General features: G+C 41.5%; 1 long non-coding RNA gene across 1 annotated transcript in view; it reads right to left on the bottom strand.

Moving 5' to 3' along the window:
* LOC108493502 overlaps positions 1–25,720 on the bottom strand; it is a 107,193-nt gene that overhangs the window by 3,862 nt on the left and 77,611 nt on the right. The window contains exon 3 of the long non-coding RNA XR_001873494.1: positions 8,020–8,178. This is a non-coding gene — a long non-coding RNA (uncharacterized LOC108493502). The remainder of the gene's footprint in view (positions 1–8,019; positions 8,179–25,720) is intronic.

The raw sequence follows: 25,720 nt of genomic DNA, 5'->3' as shown, positions 1-25,720 counted from the left end.
CAGTGGGGAGTGGCAAAAATGAAAGAACAGCAAACATGGCATCAATGTTTTAAAGGATTCTGAAAACTATAATCTAGTAAATCTACACGATGATGTTTGTATCAAAAGGAAAATACTTTAAAATATTAAGAGAAGGATCAGCTCACTAAACAAGTAGTGGTTAAAGAAGATATGCATAGTAAACAGTCTGTACATGAATTCTTCTCTCCTTTAGAAGAAAGCTGGGAATATCCTGAGGACAGTTAACTTACTTTATTCAGGAGCTGTCTGCAGTGAAGCAAAGGAAGTTTGTTAGAGACTGTATTTTAGCCCCTCATACTTGAAAATCATGAAGCAAGTACACACAAAAATCACAAGATTGACTGGAAATCATGTAATTTGTATATACCACCAGACATAATTTTGTATATATGTATATTTATATACATGTATATAAAATAAATACAAAATAACTTTTGTTTAACTTCTAATTGCAGTGTTCTCGAGGCATCTAGAGCTATGCTTTTAATGGTGCCTCTTCCACTGTAAGAGTCAGAAATTCACTTCTAGTGAAAAGGAAGCATCTCACCACATCACAGGGACCCTATGGTCTAGTGCTTTCAGAAGCAGCTCAAATGTCACAAGTCCTGGAAATGGCCCAGTAACTCCTGGCAAGGCTGACTGAGCTGGTCTGATACCAAAGCTTATCACAGACTTGGGTTTTTTCCTGTCTTCTGCTGTGGGACATTTTGGTGGAAGATGCCTACCCAAAGCATGTTTGATAATTTCAAGTTCAAAACTCTACCTGAAAATTCATTCCATAGCAGATGCTTGCAAAGGACCTTTTTCCACTGGTCCTTATCCCTGCAGCAGGAGAACCTCTCTTGTCAACCGTGGCTGCTTCTTGCAAGCCCTGTCCTGTCCCTGGAAGTGTTCAAGGCCAGGTTGGACAGGGCTCTGAGCAACCTGATCAAGAGGGTGGCATCCCGGCCCAGTGGCAGAGGAGTTGGAACTAGATGTTCTTTAAGGTTCCTTCCAACCCAAACCATTCTATGATTATATAATAACCTTCAACCTGAGACAATTTCAAACACATCCTGCTGAACACTTACGAAAGGAATACAAACAAAACCTACACAGAAAACCTAAATGGTATGAGGCTGAACAGTGTGAAACTTCACACAAATAGAGAACTTCTTTGTACAGAAGAAAGCAGCATCTTTCTTCCATGTCAGCATCCATGAGAATGCAGTTTTAACAACAGAGCTGCATTTGGAACCTCCTTAATACACCAGCAATGGTTAGTTACAGTACCTAGCTAATAAGGCAGCTTCCACATATGCACTTTTCAGACTCATATACGGAAGTCACATCATTGCTAACAAGCAAATAAATCCAAAGCCCTTTATTTTCATGCCGCTCTAACATCAAGTAAATTTTAACTTATGCTTTTAAAATACCTAGTTTATTTTCAAGGAAACTGCTTTTAATGTAACTGGGAAAAGCGAGCTTGTGGACTTAGATGCACTGCATTGGCAGCTATTCTTCTACTGATTGTTTTTTGTTCTTACTGTTTGCTAATTGAAAAAGATTGAAAATCGCTTCTCTAGATATGCTTCAAATCTCAGAACTTGATATAAAATCCAGGAATCCAAATTTCTACCAAGCAACATCTAGGTAACAGTTAGCTGTCTAACCCATGGGGAAAATTTATATATCCTATCCCCCTATGAAAGCTGAGTAGAAATAGGATAATAGTTTGCTAACATTATCAGCTGAGACAACCTTTCATCTTAATCGGACAGAGCCCACACTCAGAAAGTCCCAGACAGACTCTGCACAGAATCATTTTCCTTAAATGTCATGAGTTGCCTATTTTAAATTGAAAAGTCCCAGAGAAAAAAACCAGCAGAAATTGAGCCAAGGCTGCAAAGCTGGGTACCCAAAAGTTAGGAAGTGCCAGAGTACGAGAAGACTGGACAGAACTCTGCAGGCAATATGCCAGAGGGAACAGGAGAGAAATTAAATGAACTTGTCATACTTTTTGCTCTCTAACTTTGTAGAGTCTATTAGTAACACAGAGTAAGATTAGCACAAGAGGTTTGCACCACCAGGAACAGAAACTCCTTGTACACTCCCTACCATCCACCTTTGTCTAGCCATCCATTTACATCACACAAGTGTAATATGCTAGTACGTTAAATTTGCTAATGAACCAGGATGTGAGCATGTTATAGCTACTTAGTATTCAGTTTGCTCTTTTATAAATTATTTGGTAGAGAATCAGGCCCTCCTCTCCCTCTCTAGCTGACTCTCATCTGATTCTAATTCAATTTCTCTGCCTATTGTTTATTTCACCGCTCCCCTGTGAAGTGTCAAATGCTGATGTTCCGTCAGCCTAGAACTGTCGTTTATATTTGTCATTCAGTCCTTGTTAAAAAATAAAACAGGACTGCGCCTGCCTTGGAGCGCTCTGCCTGGGAATTCCCTGTGGTAAAATTAGTCCATTTAGATGGAAAGTTTTGTGTCACTCCCCTGTCTAAATTGGCAGATCTGGCTCTTTTGCAAAAACCAATAAACTGTGAACCTTGATGCATCTGTCAATCAAACTCATCTTTCGTGAGCAAAGCCAGATGACAACAAAAGCTGGGCAGGCTCCTCTGATTGGTTCTTCTCATTTAGGCATATCAGGAGGCACCTGTCACTCCTCTGGCTCAGCATCATGCTCAGAGGGACTCCATTCATGGAGAGATGAAGCCTTATTGGGGGCTGGGTTGGGGCTGGGATGGGAAAGGAGGAAGGGGGAGTTTACCCTTCTCACTTTCAATACAATCTGCAGCTTGGCTTCTTCCTCATAGCTCTGGTGAGAGGCAAGGAACTGGCATCACCTTTGTTCTGGAAATGCTTTTCTAACACCTTAAGTGAATGCTTTAATTACTTAAACTGTGCAGGTTTTCTGGTAGCTAAAAGGGTGTAGCAGGAGCTAAAGGGTGTAGCAGCATGCTACAACCCTGGGGCTCTGGGAATGGAGTTGCAATACCACAGAGGAGAGACAGGATACATTCCAAACCCCTTTCCAAAGCTGCTGTGTGCATCCTGCCTATCTGGTCACCCACTGAGGAGAAGCAGAGAAGGTATTTCTACCTGTCTGCTAGGAAAGAAAGAGATTGCAGACCGGTTGCATGTCAAGGGATGCTTTTTATATAAAGGCATAAAAGAGGAAGAAAATACCAGCAAAGAGCAATAGCAGGTACAGAACAGCTCACACCATGGTGCTTAAGAGGAGCTGGGGCACTTAGGAGCTGGTGATACATACGGGAATGATCCCCAAAAAGATCAGATTTCAGGGCACATCTCAACTTGTCCAGTTTTCACTGGAAAATTCTGAACTCTGCTGTCTGCCCCAAAAATGTATGTCAAATTTTTATTAATTGTTCCTTTTGCATTCAAAAACCCAATTTAACCTAATTTTTTGAAGTGTACTTATTTGCATATTTGCATTAGATGGCCACTGAACCATTCAAGAAACTTGTTCATCCACAGAGCTGATACTTGATGATGGATTTATGTTGCCTCTTAGGTACCCCATCACAAACCTCATCTCAGGTACCTGTATTTTCTCTTTCTACTTTGTTTTGCTCAGAACAGCTCTGCCAACATACGTCACACTGTTTGCAGGTATCACTGTAATTGGCTTTGGCAGTGCCAAACCACTTCACTCAAAATCAGAATACAATACGTGACTGTTTCTCACAGTTGCCTTACAAGTCTTATCAAAGTTTTGTTCCTTTGCTCCAGGATATATAAGATGGATATATATGCTTACAGGATATATAAGATGGAAATCTCAGCCTTCATAAAAGAGTTGTGAGTTCATTTGGTTCTACCATCCTGTTTCAATTACGGGCTCAAAAATACAAGACAAAAATAAAAACAAACAGCAAAAAAGCTCTTTATGACATTTAAGTTCATGTCATTATTCTTGCAGGTGGAGGATAGCAGTTCTTTCTTACTGAGTGGTTGAGACTTGGCATACAAAGTACTGATTTTCGTGTGAGAGATGAATCTGGTAAAACATTTACCAGGTGATGCTAGTTAGCATTCATATACACATTTCCTGGGCTATGCATATAAGGTCAAAATACAATCTGTACCTCATTATTTGGGGTCTTGAAAAGACTGCTAAAAGACTGCTTTTAGCAAGCAGCTGACTCTGAATGAATACACAAAGTAGCATAGCCAAAGGCTACAGTCACGGAAAGAAACATTACAGTCCCCATGTACGGCGACTATGAACCATATTAACATCACCTACAGATACCAAGACAACAACTCTGTGTGTTAGGTACTGTACAAAGTAAGACATCATTTCTGTCCTGACCAACCCATTTATCATTAGATAAAACTGAAAAGGAAAGAAAGTCATTCAATGCTGCTCACCTGATCATTCACAGAAAAGGAAAAACACATAAATCTCACCAGCCACACCAGCTCACTGGCTCCTCTTGCCCTTTATGCAGGTATGGATAAAAGCAAAGGGGGCCATCATCAACTAGCCCTAGGTAATTTTTTTTCCCCAAAATTCCCAGGAAAGTAAATGAAAGAAAAGATAATCAATTTTCAACACAGGTTTTCTACCTGCTTCATCATTTTCTGGCAGGGGAATACATACACATAACATAAAAAATGTCTAAGCAAATGAGTTGGAAAATGCTGTGACAAAATAGAAGAGAAACTTTAAGATGTTGCATAGTGGAAATAGAGTGCTAACAGATAGGTCACAGAAGCACACCAATAGCCCAGATAATGTCCACAAAACTTTTAATTCAGGAAGACACTTGGCCAAGATCCCCAAAAGCAGCTCTCTAAAATGTAACCCACAGGTAACCCGTACTCAGGGATCTAACCAAACACCACTAGTCTCCCAGAATCACCAACAGCCCAGAACTTTCCCAGACCATGAGCATCTTTTCTTGTTGCAGATGCACACAGGAGTGGAGTGAGATTTCCTTCCATGATTTGTTCTCATCCCATCAACTTTGAGGGTTCACTGGCCAATAACTATAAGAAACTGGCAAGTATTCTGAACTGCATAATCTTTTGTTATTCAGTTTCACCTTTGTCAGAATATTCCAAAGGCTCAGTTTCTGCAGTTGGGACCAGCTCCTCAAAAGGGTTCAAATGTGAGCTAGGCATGTAAATATGTAGAGTTCAGTTTTTTTGCTACAAGACTTTGAGAAATGTTTGGACACTCAGTTGTACACTACACACCTTTAGCTTTTCCGAAATTTTTTGTAACATCTTCTGCTAAAGATCTCCAAAAATTTACCCATCATTTTTTTCTGTATCTAATCAGACCTGAGATTTAATGAATTCATTTATTTGTAACTTGCCCTCCTTTGAAAAAACTGTTCTAAAGTCCATTAAGAAAACTCCCCTGATCTTCTACCAGCTAGGATACATATTCACCATTCAACTTCTTTTTAGGTTTTAGTATAAATCAGAAGGGACTTAAGTTATACCCTATTTAATTTTGCTCCCCCTTCTGTCTGTATCAGGCGATCACCCTCACTAGATTTAAGGTATTACTGTCTGTAGCAGGAATTCTCTTGCTGCTTTGTGTTCGCATAGCAAACGTAGTGGGTTCCTGGCCCACACCAGAGGTCTCAAAGACCTACCATAAAATAAACTATGAACAGCAAAATATTTGGGGGGAAAGGCCACAAAGCACCATTCCTGTGAAACATCCTGGTGATGTTGAACATTTCTTCTCCTTGAAGGCGAATTCTCTGAATTACTGACTTCCCAGAAAATCCTGCTCTGGGTCAAGGTGCCACATGTGAAGTTCCTACCAAAAGGAGGGGAGAGAGAGCGGAAACAAAACTAAAGGGAACTCAGAACAGTCTTTGACTCTGGAAACCTGGCACAATCTTTATTGATCTCCAGTGTTGTCATGTGCACCTTTCTAATTTTGTCTTTTGAGTATAGATTGTCTATTTTCACCCATTATTGTTTGTTTATTCATGTGTTTTACCTCTTCATATGTATTTTACTTGGCTGATACAACAAAAGCAAAAAAAAATCAATAACATTTTTATTTGCTCTGAAACCTGTTTGCCTTTGCAGACCAAGACTGAGCACACACTTCACCTTTCCCTCAGAAGAGACTCTAGAACATTTGGGACGATGGTGAAGAGTGTGGCAAGGAAAAGCAAATGTTTACATGGCCATATCACAGGGCTGGGCTTCATTATTTTTGTGTTTCATTCAAAGGTGACTGGGAGGCTTTTTGGAGTCCTTCCTTCTAAGTCAGTCATAAATCAGCAAAGGTACTAGGTTTGTGTTATCTCTGAATTACAAAGGTTTTAATACAGCAAAATTAAAGCTTTGATGCATCTCTTCCCTTGCACAACCACTCAAAATACCGAGAAGTTGAGCCTGGATTATTTGGTTACTTACACAGAGAAGTGAGTGTGGGATTTGTGCAATACATATCTGTGTACGGGAACAGTAAGCGTAGGAGCCCACATTAAATGGCCAAACAAAAGCCTCAAAAGGCAGCTGGAATCTTAGACTACTGAGATTGGTCTGTGCTCCAGAACAGCCCTTAATTTGCCAAAACAGACACTCAGTTTGAAATTCCCCATGCTGCTAATAGAGGAGATACTGACAAAAATCATACAGCTGCAAAAACTTCCTTATGCTCCTTCTCCTCAGATGTAAGTGTTGTGATTGCAGGTCCTCCCACTTTGTCCTATTAACCCTATTTGAAAGTGACAAAAGGGTGGTGAATCTGCAAGCCACTGATCATCTGATTTGCTTATCAAAGATGGAAAATGTTTTCCCTGACACTGTTTCTCCCTAGACACACAAAACTAGTGAGTGGTCTAACATGGCTTGCTCCTAATCTGATAAACCTTGAAAAAAAAAAATGGCAGAATTCTAGTTTTGGTTATCAGGGCCAAAATAATAACAGCTATTTTTTCTGCCATCTATCCTCATTGTATTACATTTTTCACCCCAAATGAGCTCTTCTCAGCATCTCTTATTCAAATCCTAAACAAGTCACCTAAGATACAGCCCAGACTGAAGAAGCCAAAGAGAGGAGAAAATGGTCATTAGAAGAAGAGATGGAAACAGTTTAAAAGCAAAAGCACTAGCCATACTTCCTCCATGGAGGATTTCGTGTGCCTTGAATAAACACAGTGCAAAAGAGCCCCTTTATGCTACTCTCTGGGCTGTCAAAGTAGCAGACTGCTACTCACAGAAGTTTCTGCTGTGAATTCAGGCATGCCTCCAGTGTTTGAAAACACATGATATTGATAGCAACCAACCTGTATATGCAATCAGCTATGGTTCTCAACTTGAGCAATGAGATTTTACCTTTCTGACCAAAGTGACTATCTTTTCTCGGGATGTTTGCCTACATTGAGGGTAACTCCCTCAGACTCATAGGAGAGTTGCTATAAAGCTCAGTTAATGCTGCAGTACTGGTATTACGTTACTTGTGCTGTGCTAAAGACAGAGACCGACTCTACAAATGTCAGTGAGAATCTGTCAGTTCTGTTCATGACTGAGTATCCACTTGGCTGTGAGGTTAGTCCCCTGAATTTCTTTTAACTAGCCATAAACAAAGTTAGTTAACGACAAATTGCTATGCAGACCACTGCCATGTCTAGCAATTTACTGAGGTCTCCTGCTTGAATCACAAGCATGCCAGAAGGCACTCAGAGATCTCTTATCTTCAAGCAACCACACTAATTCTTCCTTACAAGTCTCACATGACTACAAAAACTCTTGTTTCTAATGAGATTGTCTACAACTTTCTGTAAACTTCTGTTCCAGATTAATCACTACATAATGAGACATAACATTGTTATTACTTTCTTCACCAAGTATACAAGGGTCTTTAAATAGCGTTGCAGGGCTCCAGGCAGAAATCTTAGCTGCACCATTCACTCCAAGATCCTTCCAAATTCAAATGCTATTCATGTCTTCAGGAATTTTCTGTTCAATTTTACAATTGTGCCATTGTCTTACCTTTATCTGTGCTCCATGTAGTCTGTTATGTGCTGCTCAGGGCATCCTTTGACCTTTGCATCCCCTGGTGTCAAAAAGACTCTTAATTGGAATTCATCAAAATGATTCCTGAACACTCCCCAGAAGACAAGCCAGAGGCTTCCTTAGCAGAACCAGATTCTGCAGGTCACAAGAACACAAGAAAAAGATGACAATTGATTAGATTACAAAGCAGCAAATTCAAAGCTGATTAAAATTTTTCCCCAACAGTTTGTATTTTGACCAACTGAACTTGTAACCAAAGGAATCACCGTGATACCAGAAAAGACAGGACAGTTTTATAGGCAGAAAATAATCCAGGGTTATGAGCATTCAACAGGCACTCTAGAAAGCTATGAACATTTCCGGGATTCAGCCAACCTGCAGATTACTTGAGCTCACAACAAACTGCAGATGGTTCCTGTGTCTGCCCTCTGCACAGTTCCACTTTCCTCTTAAGAATCTGTTGAGACTACTGCTAGAGATGGTCAACCAGTCAAAACACAAGCCTGGCCCAGTCTTACAAATCCGATACTCCTATATCCACAGACTGAGCATTAAAAGTGAGGAAACTCAGCCTGCAACTCTAGTTTACATTTGTAATCATGGAGCCTGCTGCAGGAGCTGCATATTGAATAATTCCAAGTCATTTGTCTTGCCACCTTAGCTACCTACCTATTATATCCTCTTTAGTTCTAAATGGAACCTTCTTTGAGCTTATTTTGGTTCATTTTGTGTCCACTGTTTTATGCAGAGTTCAGTTTTGAATCATTGTCTCTTCAATCACAGGAGTTTTTTCATCTGTACTTCACAATACAGAAAGATTTGCATTGTTTCAGGTTTTACTGTCTCTTTTCAGGGATAATTTTTTTATATAAAAATGTTTGTGTTTCTGTCTCAAACCTTCAGTGTTATAAGTGAAAATATGCCCATTTATTCCTTTAATGTGTCCTATGTCATGTTCACCTCACTGGCTCAGGACAGCCTGATCATAACCATTTTTCTCAGAAGCTTGATTTGCCTTCTGTATCCACCACTGTCAATCAGACCTCTGAAGTCGAAAGAGTTACATTCGTGTAAACAGTGCGCAAGCGAAACTGGAATCAGGCATTGACTTTTAAGATAGCTGTTTTCAAGTTCATTGCCACAGCTACCCCAGAGGAGACTCCTACTGCACTGTGATCATCTTGTCTGGTCTCTGATACGAGAAACCATAGGGCTGCTTTGAATTAATTCCTGCTGCGGGTCCAATAGCTGAAGCTGAGCTAAGGGAATCTGTTTCTGAGGAGCATTTGCTACCAAGTATAAAGGTTCAAGTGCTGGAAAGTACATTGAACCCTAACTATAGTATTTTGACAGCTGATTACCTACACTGTTGGAAATACGCACATTATTTCTGGTTGAATTTACCTGGTATCAACTTGTAGCTGCTAGAGCTTCTCAGATATTGTACTTATCTTGCAGAGCCCTTGCTACTAAACTGTATTTTCTTCGTTTTGGTTCATATTTATAAACTGTAATACTACAAATCTTATTTTTAATGAGAAAAAAACCCATTTATAAATAACCTGAGTTTACGTTTTATATCTCTGTGTGAAGTCCCTCTTAATAAAAACACACTCAATTCCTATACAAGCACTTTCTCATTATCAATCAACAATGTTTCTGTTCTCTGGGACTGTAACCCACCAGGTTTGCCCAGTTCAGACCAGTCCTTTCCAAGCACCACATACATCTCACAAGTTTTCTGATTAAGCTCTGTTTGCATGACTTCTGTGCAGACAAATCACTTCTCAGTTATTATTGCCACCATTGCCAATTTGTGTATGTCAGTTCCTCCAGTATTTTTGTTTGTTGTCTTACACTACAACAGAGAGCGGGTCCCCACCCCAAACAGTGTAAAGTTACACTTCAGAATCCCACATAAAAAATTGCTACACTCATGTGTTTTCTTCTTCAACTCACTATCTCAAGACACAATTGCTATTTTGGATATGGTCATCTCTAATGATGAGTATTTCCAGGTTTGATATGCTTCACTACAGATGAATCTCAGCTGTATTTACCTGAGTAATTAAATACAATGAAAACCTGTTACAAAGGCCTTTAGAAGGAGCTGTCTGCACCATTTCCTTGAAGTGATCATACCAAGAGAAGGAAAATAAGAGTGCTTGAAAATAAATCTTCCCTCTACCCAGCATGCCTTTGCAAGGCTGTTCTTTCCTGTACACTTGCTCTTACTGCAGTAACTTGAACTGGCTTTCTAACTGGCAGAAAACTTGGGGGCCCTACAAAAAGACTCTTAAATCCTCCGCAGTTTTACTGTGACAGCTGCTGGCTTCCTACATCTCCCAACCCTACCTGCTCCATTTTAGCACTCTAGAAGATCTGATGCTCATATGTTCACAAGCAGGATGGAGGCTAGAGGCTTGACTGAACCAAGGGTAAAACCAAGCATGTATACAACCATAAACAAGCAGTCTGTCTCCTTGATGCTCAGTTGAACCTTTTTTGAGATGAAAATTATATTTGCATTTGCATTATATCTGACTGAACAAAATAATCACCCCTAGTTCTGGGCTTGCCACTCAAATTCAGTTTCATTTCCAGGCTGTTTATGATATGGGCACTCTTTCTGTACGGTGGACTGATTAAACCTTTAGTCCCAATGCAGAGATGATGACTGAATGCTGGTAAACTGAGCCACAGTGCTCTGAGAAACAAAGGCAGGTCCCATTAGCCTGTAGCTCAAGGCTCTGGATGGCCATTTCAGAAATGCTGAGCTCTGACTTAATGCTGCTCTCAGTGAGATGAGCAGGAAAGCCACTGGTGACTCTTCCACTGACCTCAGCACTGAGTATTTTGGAACATCCCACTCACAGCGCAGGGAAGTCTGGGGGAGGAGACATACGTGAAGATGACACTAATGAAGCCTGTCCTCTCCACATGCATGCAACCAACACTTCACAGACCAACCTCCCTCTGATTAAGTCTTTAGTACGTCTCTTTAGGACACTCAAAGATTCCTAGAAAAGACATTGTTTAAAAAATCTATTTAATATTTATTAAAATACTTTTGTTTCATTCAAATTGAATTTTTTTCTGTCTTTGGTTGGTGTTAACATCCATGCTGTAGTACATGTGTGCGCACACATACCCACACTTACACGTTCAGAAGATGTAAAGTCAGAAGGACTAAAACGATCATCTACATTGCTCTGACTAGAAACTGAATCAATATGCTGCAGACATGACATTTTAATGACAATGTAATTAGGATGTAATTTTAATTATATTGGGAAGTCCCTCCTTGTCCCAATCTTGGACGATGTGAAATGATGTAACCTGGGATTGTCAGTGGCATATATGGGACCAGGCACCCCTTTCTGATCCATACTGAAGGGAAACGGGGAACCCAGACTATGGAATTTGCTTTGCAAGATGTGATTCCTCCTTGGATGGCCTAAGCTAGAAGACAGAACCAATGCATCATGAGAGGCATTTGCACTCATGCCTACTGAAACAGTATTTGGGCACATATCAGCATTTTGAGGATTAACCAGACATGTCCCTAGCTTCCCACTCACTTCGGTATGAGGGAGAAATAGAGATGTAGGCATTACAGGTGGAGGCTCCTGGCTGAGCCCCAGAGACACCATATAACAACGATGAGCTTTTACTGTTGGGGTTTTTTCTTTCTTTTTTTTTTTTCCTCCCAAGCCATGGTGCAAATTGCGGAAAAGCGGCATCGTGACTCCTGTCATGAGACGAGTGGCACTCCCTTCCTCTTCCCTTCCTCTCCCAATCGTTCTTGTGAATTATCCATTGCACTGAGCTGTAATGGAGGGTGCCAGAGAGGAACAAATTTTTTCCTCTCTCTTTCTTTTTAATTTTTTAAACATCTCCTCTTCCACCTCCCCTTTCTTCTACTCCTCCTCTTCTTCATCCTCCCATCCACCCCCATCCTGTCCATCTCCCTCATCCCACTCACACACCACTCCCCCCCTTTACCGGTATCCAACACTGTCAACCCAAACACATGATAAATTGCCCTGTCAACAGAATTCATTCAGGGACCAATTAATTCCACAGAAATGAACCAGGAGCCATCAGTTGCTGAAAAACTCCAAGTGCAGGGAGCGAGGAAGCTAGCTTTGTGTGTGTGTGTGAGAGAGAGAGAGAGAGGCTTGGGAAGTTAGTCTGACAGAAATTGGTCATTTAATGCTTAAGTGCACCGTAGACAGCCCTGTCATAGCAGCCGGCATGGCAAAAACTCCCCCAGTGCTTTATTTATTAATTATGTGGAGCAGCACGGGGGTCACTTCACTGTCTCAATACAGACTCATCAACTTTACTTCTTGTCACTGGAAGAGATCCCACAGCATGTGGGATAGAGGGCCAGGCCTTTTCCTGGCTGTGTCTCCTGCCATCCTGTACAATACAGGCTAGACACAAGTTTGCAACCTGTGCCCTCAGTGAGAGTGGGCAGTGGCAGGCAGGGACACAAGAACAGTCAGAAGTGGGAGGTAAACCATTATCCTGCTGCTGCCCAGCTCTGGAGCAGAGGTGGTGGGAGCCTGGAGATTTCATTTGCAAAGCTTCCTCATTATCCTCCTTCAAATTCTCCTTAGCCATGATGCCTGCAAAAATCTGACAGCAGTTAGGCTGCTGATGTATTATGAGTACTGCCTATCCTGCTGATCAATAGCATCTCATTGCTCCTTTCTGTATTCCCTCAGCTGTCCATACTAGTCGTTGCTTCTTGACTCATATTTGTAAGGTCTCTGAGGGCAAGACCATCTTTCTCTCACATACAGGTACAGCACCAGGCACCATCAGATTCTGATCTCTGAGAAGTGTCCCTCCTCAAATGGTAGTAGCAGAAATAATAATAACAATTCTATACTTTTACAGAATCACAGAAAATATGGCTGAAGTTTACCTGAAAGGAAATATCACAGAAAATATGGCTGAAGGAGATTGTCAAGACCATGCCTCTGCCAAGGCAGGATCAACCACTGTTAAAGTACTAAACCTTTTTGTTTGGCCCGTTTTTAAGAACAACAGCGAAGGTCACACAACCTTCCTACGCAGTCCACCCCAGTGCTCCACTACCCCATTCCACTCTTCACCCTGCTATGGCTTTAGGATTTGAAAACATTCAATTCTGTCACAAAAAGCATCAAGCCAGGCCCCAAGATATATCTTCACCTTTAAATAAGAGATAGAAGTATGTCTCTGCCATATGGCATAGATTTACAAACGATGCATGGGCTGCTCTTCACATTCTCATGTCTGCTTGGAAAACAGTGGGATGCATTCTGATTTAATCCAATATAACATGTATTTTTCAATTGGGTCAGTAGAAACAAAATTTCACCTTCCATTTAAAAGCTCCAAAACACAAAGAAATCCTGGGAGTGGTGGTTTTGCACTGGCACGGCAGAGTTTAGGCCTCTCTGAGAGTTAGCTGCTCATTCAAGTGCCCTACTGAAGAAGAAAGAACTCCTTCACACATGATGTCCAGTGAAGAACTGCACTGTTGGAACCCTTCCAGTCCACATATTATTTCATCTGATGCCTGAAGAAACAGAGCTATACTTCAAAGTTTTGGGTTCCTGGTCTGGATTTTCCTAATCTTTGGGAATATTCAAATATGAGGTTTAAGTGCATTTCTTCTGCAGATGTCTCTCCAAATAAATGTCTGTCCCTCCATGCTTATCAGTGCAATAGGGACATACAAACCACAGCAGAAGTCTGAGTTGGTGAACCACTGCAGTTCTATCTTGGCAAAAAGTTGTTGCCTTTACCTCTCCTAACCCCACTATGGTCCACTCTAAAGAAGCCAGAAATCCTTGCCCTGCCTATCACAGTACACAGAGGGGAGAACACACCTAGAAGTTCAGACAGACCCTCCAGCACATCAGATGGCATATTAGATTTGGTTAAATGCCACAAACTACAAAAATCTATCCTCATGATTTGGAGCTACCAGTCAGATCCTTCCAAAGCTGGAGGAGACGTTGGAGGGATATACTAGACTGCTTCCTTGTATGCATCCCTATCCCAGAGGTAATCTTCCAAGATTACAGCTGCACAACCATCTTATCTATATCTATTTATGGCTTCACTCTCTCATTAGTTGCTCAGCAATGGGTAAATTTTAGTGTATGGTGGAAGGTACAATCTGATCAGGAAACTCAGTTGACAAAGGACTATTTAAGTCACACAGGATCCTTACAAATCCCTTCCAAGATCAACCATAGTGGTGTTTCTCAATCAGGCTTTAAGTGTGCTTTTTAGCATCTGTTTGCTGCTAATAACCAACGTTTTATAGAGGAATTTAGATGAAAAAATGTTTTGTGTTCCTTAATTTCACATAAGAAAAGGAATAAAATATTTTATTTCAACTAATGAGTAATTTAAATGGGCAAAGATGATTTAGGTGATGTACAGTCTGCAATAATCTTTACCCCTGACTCTTAGGTAACTGCCTGTTGGGCAAGTATTAGCATGCATGCAGAAATAGTAACCACTCCCTTCACTTTTTATAATCACTACAATATAGTGTTAGTTAGAAAAAACCCAGTCATTTTCCCAAGGGGAAAAAACGAAACTCAGTGACCTCAGAGATCCCTGCTAGTTCTGTTCATTTCATTCCTGTGTTTCAGCTGAAAAGTGATGGGGAAAACAATTAATTTAAGAAGTGAAACTTAGATATACAACTGTCGTTTTTTGGCCTTTAAAAAACCTCATATTTCAGATATTCAGAAAAGGGATCATATTACAAACTAATTCTCTCAAGTTACAGATAATATTCAGAATGGAACATCTGACTACCATAATTTTCAGTAGATTATAGCTTCTTGGTAAAAGGAACCATGAATGCCGAGAAAACAAAAGTATTCCTGATGTCACTCAAATATTGTAGTGATACTATAAATAACCAAAACAACAACAAAAAATTATTTAAAAATTATCCTACATTGGTGCTAGAAAAAAATTACCCCTTTTCAGAGCAGGCATGATAGAAGAAATCAGATATGAAGTACTTTTGACAGTGGAGGACCTAATAACAATCAGGTCAGAAAATTTACTTTTTTCTTGAGACAGACTTTCTTAAGGAGATTCTGATCACCTTTGTTGTCTAAAAAGATGGGCAATAAAGATTTCATTTTGTAGAACGAAAGGATATTTTGGGCTTCCATTTGCTTACCCCAAGAGACAGCCCCATTACAGGAGCACCCTGTATTTTGCTGTTACAAGCTTGCTCAATACTTTGTCCTCAAGGAGCTGGCTGAAGAACTCAGTGTGTTCCTGCACTGCAGCTCTGCTGTGGACATCGTTCTGTATAATCACTTTCTCTCTGAAGCACACATTTGTACTCCAAGTATCATTTTCTGGCAACTTACCTATCTAAACTAGAACAAAACAGGTCACCAGTTCCTAGCGTGAAACTGTCAAACTACTCTCTATTGGGGAATTATTCTGTGATGCAGTTGATAATGATTTATGAGGAGGGGTCTGAGGGTGTTTCAGAGGGTACAGACCATCATCGTCATCCACAGTTATCCACATCAAAGACACCGACTTTGCAATATAACTAGTACTGACAAGTAGAGAAAAGCATCTTGTGATTCTAGGAGATCAGTGTGGACTACCATAAGCACTAATATTGCTGATACCCTTTTGTGTAAGAACAGCCTGACCCTGTAGATCTGTAGGCTGTTAATTTAGTCAATGGCGGAGGATGAAAAGTGGTATTTGGCTGATGAACTTTCTAGCAATGGGGCTTGCTGAAAGTGTTCAGCAAGTCAGAAAACAGAATTAAAACCTCAGAAGCAAAAAATGTCAGGGATGACTGAGGGTTTCCATCTTCCTTTTAATCCTTTCACCTTCTCAGTCACATGGCTAGTAAAGCACCGTCCTAAAAATAAAAGTTACTTTTTAATGTGATATTTGTCTCCTGGTGTTGGCATTTAAAAGAAAGCATGCAACTAAAATATTATGAAGACATCACAGTTCATAATGTCAGACTGAGTAATCCCAGCCTTGGATATGCAGAGAGCTTAATATGCAGAAAGTAATATGAAGGCTGTACATAGTCTCTCCTTGTAAGACAGCTGCATCTGCCCATGGTACCAAAACAGCTCTTCTAACACAAGGATTTCTGGACTCGCTCCACAGAAGAGGAAGTTATTGGTATCTAAAAGGACAGCAGAGAGCTCTGACTCTGTCTCACCATTCTCAGGTCACTTTTTTCTTTTAAGCTGCTGTGTGGCACTGTCAGCTGTGTGCTGCTGCTCTCAGAGTCTGGGGATCAGTGCCAGGGCCCCATCACTTCAACAGAGTGGCTGCAGCATCATGGCACAACAGAGCACACACTACCCTTGCCCTCCAGGAAATCTCAAGTTTATGCTATCTTATTAATATTTTTAGGCTGAATCTAATGTCCTTCTCACTGACGCAGCTGGAAGAACGCAACACCATCCAGGTGAGTTTGCCAGTAGTTGTTCTTACAGCTGCACCTATTTCCACATGCCCAACACACTGGAGAAGGTAGGATCAATGCATCAGTGCAAGGCCGGGCTGAGATAGACGCAAAGTACCTACTGAAGCTTGTAAGGACTGAAGGTCCACACATTCGAGACCCATATGTAAGAACCTGGTGTAACAAGAAGAGAACTCCTGCCATAAAGGTGGCAGGAGCCGCTGTCATTGTGTGAGCAGAGGAACCTTGGTTTGGCCCTGGAGCTTACAATGAGTGCTTGTTTTCCAGCAGGTAAAGCCAACCTGCCTTCACTTTCTGCATGATGAGAGTTTTCAAAGAGCACCTGAATAATTCAGGGAGGCTTTGATCTGAGTGCGGACGGACACAGGCATAAACTGTTTCCAGAGCCAGCTGGGAAGCAGTATTCCTGGCACTTCTCATCTCCTGCCACTTCTCCTTGACATCCGATCCTAGGCCAGCAGCTCTCCCAGCTTCCATTGTACTGGCAGCTCAGTGACATGTTTGGTGTCAGTGGAGATCCCACAGTCTCTCAGAGTGTGCTACTCATTTACCACTTGAGAAGCATGGTGGGGCATGACAGTGCATGCTGCTCCACAGGTCTCCTTTCAAGGATGGATGAGATTGCCCTTGGGGAGAAAAAGTCAATATGTCCACATTGCTGCTTGGCTGAAATTGCCTCTGATCCAGAGGCAAAGCTCTCTGCAAGGGATGTTTGGGGTCTGTTTTTGGGTTGGGACAAATTTGAGGTAGACCTTTTGTGTGCAACCATGAGAGAAGCTTTTACTAAATCTCTGGGGTCTCCCTGTTACTCCCTTCCTTTTTCAGGTAATTCTGCATCTTGAGCAAGACTTTATTCAGCCTGCCAGGGTTCACCCTGACCTGCACAGGATCATCTGTGATATATATCAGTCCAACTAGGAAGAGAATCTAGTCCTTTAAAGCTAAATGGCATATGCCTTTCATAGTGCATTTACAGTTTCTGGTATAATAGTGACTTGATGCTACAGCAATGACTTGATTTTAAGTACATGGAAAACATACGTCAAAAATAATTTTGTTCATGTTGACTTTAACAGAACAATTCTGGATTTACACTTGTAAATCCATAAGGAAAGTAAGAATCAGACAGAGTGTGAGCAGATGCATTTAGCAAGACAGAGGATTTTTTTATTTGGTTTTGTTTGGTTTTTTTACAGTCACTTTCCTATGATCACTCTTTAAAGTATGCTTTTTTTCTTTTCTCTCTCTCTCTCTAAACAATAAAATAATACATAAGGCATGGAAGTTTTCTGATTTCAATATATCTCCCTGTATTGCTTTGTGGGCCTGGACCTTCAGTGTGCTGAGGAATCAGTCTGCAGTTCTACCTTCCACTGAACTGTGTGCATATTCTGACCCAAAAGGATGGGGATGAACTAAAAAAAGGCAGAAGTTAATATAACTAGAGGGTCCCTATGCAGTTCTTGTCTCATGTAAAAGCATGGCTCTGTCATACAAACAAGACACAATACAATTCTTCTCGCTCACAGTAACTGCCTTTCTAGCAGCTTTCCAAGGACACCTTTGAATGGATCCCACCACCACGGTTTCTCAGTTCTGCACAGGCATTGCTCACTTTGGCCCCAGACTAATGCAGGACTTCCCAAGAACTCAGAACCATGCCTATTTTAAAACTGGAGAGCTGAGGCATAGGAATTAATTACTGTGTGCATGGTCACACTGCAAGTCATAGCTCAGCAGAGAATCGAAGTAATGTCATTTAGATGCCACTTAATGTCACTTATTATTTGATGCGCTAGACTGTTCTTCCCACAGCTGATCACTCTTTTGTATGTAAATCAGCCACTAGAGCTGGAGGAAAGGCACTGTAAACTTAAGATATTGAGAGAGGAAAAGAAGCTGCTGAAAAAAATGTAAACAGAGAAGAAACTATCCGGCAGGGTTTGCAAAGGGGAAAATTATGCTGCGATTAGCAGCTGAATGAGCAGAAGTATGGAAACTTTCATAATATTGATGGCTCTGCTCACTATAATTTTCTATCACCTTTCTTTGTCCCAAAATGAACTGAATGTCCTTCAGGACAAGGACTGTATTTTGTTGTGTGTTGTGCATTGCTTGTGCAGTGGCAGTCTGGTCCTTGCTTTTTCAGGAATACCAGAAGTGATAACTTGGTGGACAGGCTGGATACATCCAGTCCTGCAGCTCCCAAGCCTCTTTTCTGCTTCTGGATTTACCCAACATAGAATGACCAGCTTCATGGCACAAGGACAAGAATTAGACTCTGTGCGCTGAGAAGAGAGGAAAGGTTATGTAGGAGTTAAGGGATGAAATGAAAGAAGATAAACGGTCCTAGAGTGCAAAGGTGCTGCCAAGCAATATTATCTGAATGTGCTGTCCCAATCAAGCCTGTAGGTCTATTTAAAGGAGTACTGTTACATACACAGTGTTTGCAAACTCAGACCATGATTAAACAGCAATGACATGTAGCAGCCTATGAAGGAAAGCAGCGGGTGCTAAAATGCTTAGCTGTTTTTCTTTTGAGAAATCAAGTGTGCTTCAAAGATAACAGGCCATGAAGATTAAGCTGCTACCGCACCAAAGGAGAAAAGCAGATGGAGCCACCAGCACCGCCACAGACGAATACACAGAGATGTTTAAAGGCTGAAGATTTTATCAGCCCCTGCTCAAGGAGGACTGTAGGTTTCAGCTGTGGAAGGTGAAGAGAGGCAAAGAGGAAAGGAAGGGGAGGAGCATTAAGTAGAAGGATTTCATTAATTAGAAGAGATTAATTAGCACCATAAAAGCAGGCACCATGGATTACAGAACTGTCAGCAAAGAGCAGTGACAGCTGCAGCAGAGCTGGCCAGCCACTCCCATCCCCAGCCACTGGCCATCTCCCCACCTAAAGCCATTGGGGCAGTGCAGCAAGCCAGCTCAGAAATCAGTGCTCCCAAAATGAGGGATCTTGGAGGATGGATCTCCACCGGACAGTGGAACGAGCTGGTGATGGTGTTTTGTACTTTCCATGTCACCTTGAGCAAATCACTGATCTTGCTATGCTCCAGTTCCTGAAATAGGGAGATAATTCTTCTGAACTGCCAATTTAAATTGTAAGACCTTTGGGGCAGAGAATAGAGCACAGCTATTATATTTATAAGGGATCAGTAAGCATTAAAGAAATGCTGCAGTAAAGAGCTAGTTAGCTGGTAACCAGAGTACAGATGCACAAAGCTAAAGTTAAAAAATGCTCAGGCACTCCCCCTCCAGCCCACAATGTACCTTTCATATCAATAAAGTATTTCGTAATTTAGCCATGCTAGAGGTATTTTTAACTAAAAATCTGGAAGCAAATATTACCAGCTTATTTTCTGATAAATGTTTATACTTCTATTGAAAATATTTGCACTTCAACATTTTCTTCCATTTGTAAAATACCAGAATATAGAAAGGCTTTAAAATTCATACCATCTTAATTTTGCCAAAGTGAAATACTTGCATTGCTATTAAAATTACTACATTCTGTTTAGTCAAACTTCTCAAACTATTCTGGATCACATAATACTTTTAATGTATTAAAATTCTTAAGAAACTCTGTATTTACAACTATCTTTATAACTACCTCCAGCATGTTCCACTACAGCACTGCAAGTAACATATACTGTTCACATGTGAAGCATTTTAGTATTTGCTATTCAGCATCTATTAACCCTGTAAAAACATATTTATTTACAAGCCAAATAAAGTTTGCTAGTTCAATTCTGCATATGCACAGCACTGGAAGATCTGATCTCCACTAAAGGTCCCATTTGTTCCTTAAAACCACAGCATGTTCTTCTGTGTATGTCAGGCTAGAAATCCTGGGGGAGGGTGCTCTGGAGAGACTCCTGCTCTCAGCTTTCTAACCCTCAAAGACATAGAAGAGTCCTTGCAGAAATTTTTAACCTTCCCAGTTGCTTCAGTTTCTCCATATACAAACCGGAGATATTACCTAATCCAACTTCACAAAATGTTGTAGGGTAAATATATTTGTCTCTGTGGGGCAGGCAGAAGCTTGGGAGGACAAAACAACTGAAACAGTTGCTATCTCCTAGCAGAGAAACCAGCACAGTTCCTCTTCAAAAACCTCGACGTCCCAGGCAGACTTTGAGAATCTTCAAAGACAGAAAACTAAACCCCAGTAATAAGCTGGTTTTTTTTCCTGTGCTCTCAGCTGCCACTGCAAGTCACACCCATCATCTGGACTCCAGCATGGGGGAAAGGAAATGTGAAAACTGCAGGTCTATTGCTGTTCACCCTACTGTTTGGATTGTAACTTGTGAGGACCTGTTCTTGGCTCCAAGCAGAGGGTGAAGAACTATGAGATGAAGCTGTAGATTTGCTATGTGACATTGATATTTTTCCCTTCTCTCAGTTTCCGCAATAGCAAAGAGGAGAGGAAGGGAGGTAAAAGACCTACCTCCTGGAACCACTGGAAGGACATAGTTCACCCTCATCCCAGGCACAGAGTGTCTGCCAAAAAGATGCATCGTAAGCTGGTTCTAACCTGAACTCTCTGCTCTCCATGAGAACCCCTGCTCCTTTAATGTGCTGAAGCCAGTGGTCCTGTAAGACTCTTTACTTGTCTGCTATGCTCACAGCTGCCATCTCAGCACAGAGAGTCAGGCTCTGGGCTGCTCCAGTCTATTTTATCACAATTTACTTGGTAACAGGTTACAAATGTGGCATCTGATGAAAATAATGAGCCTTGATGTCACTTAGAGCACGAGGCTCCCTGCGTGTGTGCAGGGAATAGCAAACAACAGCCAGCCTGGGCTCCTCACAGGTGCCAGCACAATGGCTCCCATGGAAGCATCCTCCCACTGCGCTCTGCCTCAGAGAGCCTCACCCACCAGCTACGTCCAGGCCATCAAAAACTCACTGCAGCACTGAGGTCAAACCCAAGGCAACACACAGCAGGACCACTCGCTACTGTGACAGGTCAATGCCCCTTGGGAACTCAGTGGCCAGCAGGCCAGGTGTCAAGGACCCTAGTTATGCCCCCAGATGTATCTATGACCCACTTCCAGAGACACAGGTCAGTCAAGGGCAGGGACCAGCCCACTGTGAGGAAATGGTCCCTCTTTTCATCTTAGCACTGTTGGTATGGTGGGAAAAATTTCCAGTGCAAAAATCCCACTGAAGAGGAGGATTGCCCAGCTCTTAAGTGACAAAGTACCCCTGGTCTTAGGGACTAGTCAAAATAAGCTGTACCAAAGGCTTGCTTAGGTGGTTCTTACCCAAGTCCCTTTGCTCTTCTGAGTCTTGTTTTTTTCTGCTGCTGAATGGAGACAAAAGCACTCCTATACTCCATGGGATGGCCTTGAGGGTAAATCTGATAAAGACAGCCTCGGGCTATAGACAAAGATAAAGGCCCTTGCAGCTGATGGGGAAGGGTACAAGCAGCTGTGATACAGAGCAGAGAGAAGTGTCAGAGAAGATGGGATAACCATGATAAAGATAATGAAATAAATGATAAAGCAGATATAGGAATGGAAAGTAAAAATTGAACAGGGAAGGGCTGTGGAACAGAGCCATGACACAGCACTTCATTCATACTACCAAGTTTTGGCACCTTTTTTTTTCAGGTTGGGATATACCAAGATGCAGGAGGCCCTTGCAATACCAGTGTTGGACTAAGGGGCAAGAGGTGAGGGTTGCAGTTCTCATTTTGCTCCTCTCTGTGGGTTCAAAATCCAATACTTGACTGCCTATTTGTGAGGATACAGTCTTCCCAAATTCCAGATCATTTGGATTACAAAGCTGAATTATTATCTGCTTGCCTTTTTTTTTTTCCAAACAAAACACAAAAACTATCATGCCAAAAGCTCTAATCTCACGAGAGCTTTTCATTGCTACTGTAATATAAACACTAACCCCACTCCTCTCATTAAAATCTCATCTTCTTCCCCAAAGCTTCGACAGTGCTCATAGTCAGGTCACTGAACATAGCCCATGTGTAAAGGGAAATGGCAGCAGAATAAGAGAGGGTGGATAAGGACATGCTGAATACTTATGTTTGTTGAGCTGGTCACAGTGACACCTACCTTTTTTTCCCTGAGTTGACAGCATAAGGCATACAAGAAATGCAAATCATACTTTTTGGTGTGCATAATCTTGCACTGAATCTAACACAGAAGTATCTGAACAGGGAGAAAACTTAATGTATAAAAGGGTTTTTTTAATCTACCAGAGAAAGACTTAACAAGAAGCGGTGGCTTGGAAGTTAGAACACAAATTCAGATGAAAAATACAGCCCTCAGTCTTAATTTACTGTGATTAGCTATTTGAGGAAAGTGTCAACTGAAATAGTGAGTTCTTACTCTCTTAATATAATCTGTACAACATGTGCCTCACTCAGGAGGTCAAAGTGGATTATTTCAGGATTCCTTCTATGTGTAAATTTATTCTTTGTGTTACCTACTTGTCCACTGCTGTCAGTCCCTCACAAGTTGTCATTTTTCCTGATCTTGATCAGCAAACCAACCTTTGTCCCACCTGCAAATTCCTCTTCCCTTTATTTATTCCTTTTTCAGGTCTTCAGCAAATATATTAACCAATGCTGGCATTGGTACAGATTGCCTGTTTTGCATGAATACTTCTTTCAGCAATATAAGAGTTCTCACCATACCCTTGCCAATCTGCTTCCAAATAGATCCTCATATTTGGAGAATTTTTTTTCTACTATCACTTCAGTGTATGTGAGCCTTCAGGATATGGCAGCCAAGACATTTTCTGTAAATTTCTGTCCAGAGTCATTTGAGAGTTCCCCATCTGTAAGGAAGTCTGAGCACTCCTGTTTTGCAGATGTAAAAGTATGCCACAAGAGACCTACATCCAGATGCACAAAGCCTTTAAATGACTAATTCTCACTGATCTCAGTGCTGAGTTACCCTTATGGATAAGATCTCAAATGACTTTTTGGGGAGAGCGCTCCACTTAAAAATCCAATGTTTTAGCCAAAGTGCTTTGGAAGTAAAAAAATAGGCTCCCAGCTCCAGAGAGCCCTCATGCTCACCCACACACAATATTGTACAGACAAGAAACAGATACACCAAAGCCAACATGTGAAGTAGTTACTGTCCTTCTTCACTAGCTTCAGTGTCCAGTTGTGAAACCCCTAGCCATGAGCCACGGGAGCAGCTCTCCAGATCATATGGATCAGCTAATGGAAAGTCCTGGCCAGGGTGACAGCCTGCAGCCTCAGGAGCCTGTGTGTCAGTAACCAGGGAGACTGGGATTCAGAGATGGCTACTGGGCAGAATATGTATGGAAGTTGTCCCTACCAACAGCAGAGAGGGTGAAACCCTTCCAGCCCAAACCATTCTATGATACTCTTCAAAACACCTGCATAATCAAGGTCTGCTCAACTCTGCACCCAGAGAACAGCCTTCTCTGTCTCTGTCTCTACATACTAGAATCCCTAACCCCTGGGGCCTGCTGACTGCGACAGATAGAAAAGCTCTCTGCAGCAGTGTCTGCTGGAATGTTTTTTAATTATCTCTGGAAAGTATGGACTGTGTATCATCATTAACTGGACTAAACACTGACGGTCAGTGAGTCAGGTACCAGTAAACGGTGCAATTAACAGCCAGAGGAGAGAAGTGTATTCAATCTGAAAGCTTTCTTTCTCAATCCATCTCTACTCATCACCCAAAGTGCTGAGCAGCAGACTTTTACTTTCAATTACATTAATCAGGTTAATTCCAAGTTAAAGTCAACATTTTAATCAAGAGGCAGGGAAGTAGAGGGCTGAGGGAAAGAAAGGAGGGAAAAGAAGGGCAAGAGGAAGAAAGGGGAGGGAAGGAAAGAACGAAGGCTGGAAGATGCAGGAAAGAAAGCAGGGCATTACAGTGACAGGCATCACTGAAAAAATTAACTGTGATAAGTAAGGAATAAGCATTTATGTTAGACAACTAAATTAAAGGGGATTAGTCTTTACCTCCTATGTAACTTTGGGATACTGGGCTTTTGCAGGGGGAAACTGGAATGTATATCAGAGCAGCCTCGGGAATGCTGTGCTTTATGGCAAAGACTGTCCACAGAAATATCTCTTTAGAAGAGTCTGTAATGACCCAAGTCACAGACCCATTCCACTGTGACTTCTGTTTGCCCAGGCATAACTCTCCCACATGCCCTGTAAAGCACAAAAACATTGTATGCCTAGAAACCCTACCATGTGCTCCATCACACTGAACAGAAATTCCACCTGTACCTGCAGCTGAATCAATTGCATTAGCACTGCTGGGGAATCCAGTATTGCAGAGACTAGATACTAATGACTGCAGAAATATGGCATTAAGTGTTTCAAAAAAGCCTGCTCTGATGAACCCATTGTATGTTCCTGCTAGAGATTTTTTAAAATAAGTGAATGGTTAGAGATGCCCATCTTCCATTGGATTTCAAAAGGACCTGGGAGCCTTATTTCATTTAGCTCCTTTATACCTTTATAGATGATAAAGATTTGCAAAGGAAGACTCAGGAAGGTTCATCTGGGCTGAAAGACCTCACTCTTGGCAGGGAAAACATCATGTGTGGAGGGTAAGAAGCAGAGATTTAAGAGTTTTGGTTCTGGCCCATCACAAGCTTTCTTTCACAGTTACAGTAGTTCACAGTTTACAGAGGAAGTTCAAGGTGCAACTCATGTTCTGCAGAGCCCTACTGAGTCCTGAGGAGCAGTCTCACTGACTGTGCTGTTTCATGACTATCTCCTGGACAGTGAAGATACTAGTGCTCAGACTGAATCACAGAAGGCACTCATTTTGGGCCTGAGCAAACTCTATTAATCCTCGGATCACAGCACAATACCAGTTTCTTCTCTTGGAGGCTTCAGCAAGAAATCAGAGGGAGATTCAGTACATGGAAAAACAAAAGCCAGAGAAAAACACACTTTCTATAGGAAGGGAGCATATGATACAACAGACAGACTACCAGGAACACTTGTTCACCTCCTGACTCTAGTACCAACTCCTCCCATGACCTTGGGTGAATCATTTCTCCCATCTACAATTTATCCATGCAACGGGGACAGCAGTATTGCATTGTCTTTCCAAAGCACTTTGATGAAAGAGCTGTAATTTAGCATTATTCTTATTATTATATTTTATTACTAACTGCAATTTTTAATCAAAACCC

Source organism: Lepidothrix coronata, unplaced genomic scaffold, assembly GCF_001604755.1.
Source record: "Lepidothrix coronata isolate B3197 unplaced genomic scaffold, Lepidothrix_coronata-1.0 Scaffold17, whole genome shotgun sequence".
In the NCBI taxonomy this organism is placed as follows: Eukaryota; Metazoa; Chordata; class Aves; order Passeriformes; family Pipridae; genus Lepidothrix; species Lepidothrix coronata.
The sequence above is the reverse complement of the archived record's forward strand: the minus strand, read 5'-3'. Positions and strand labels throughout refer to the sequence as shown.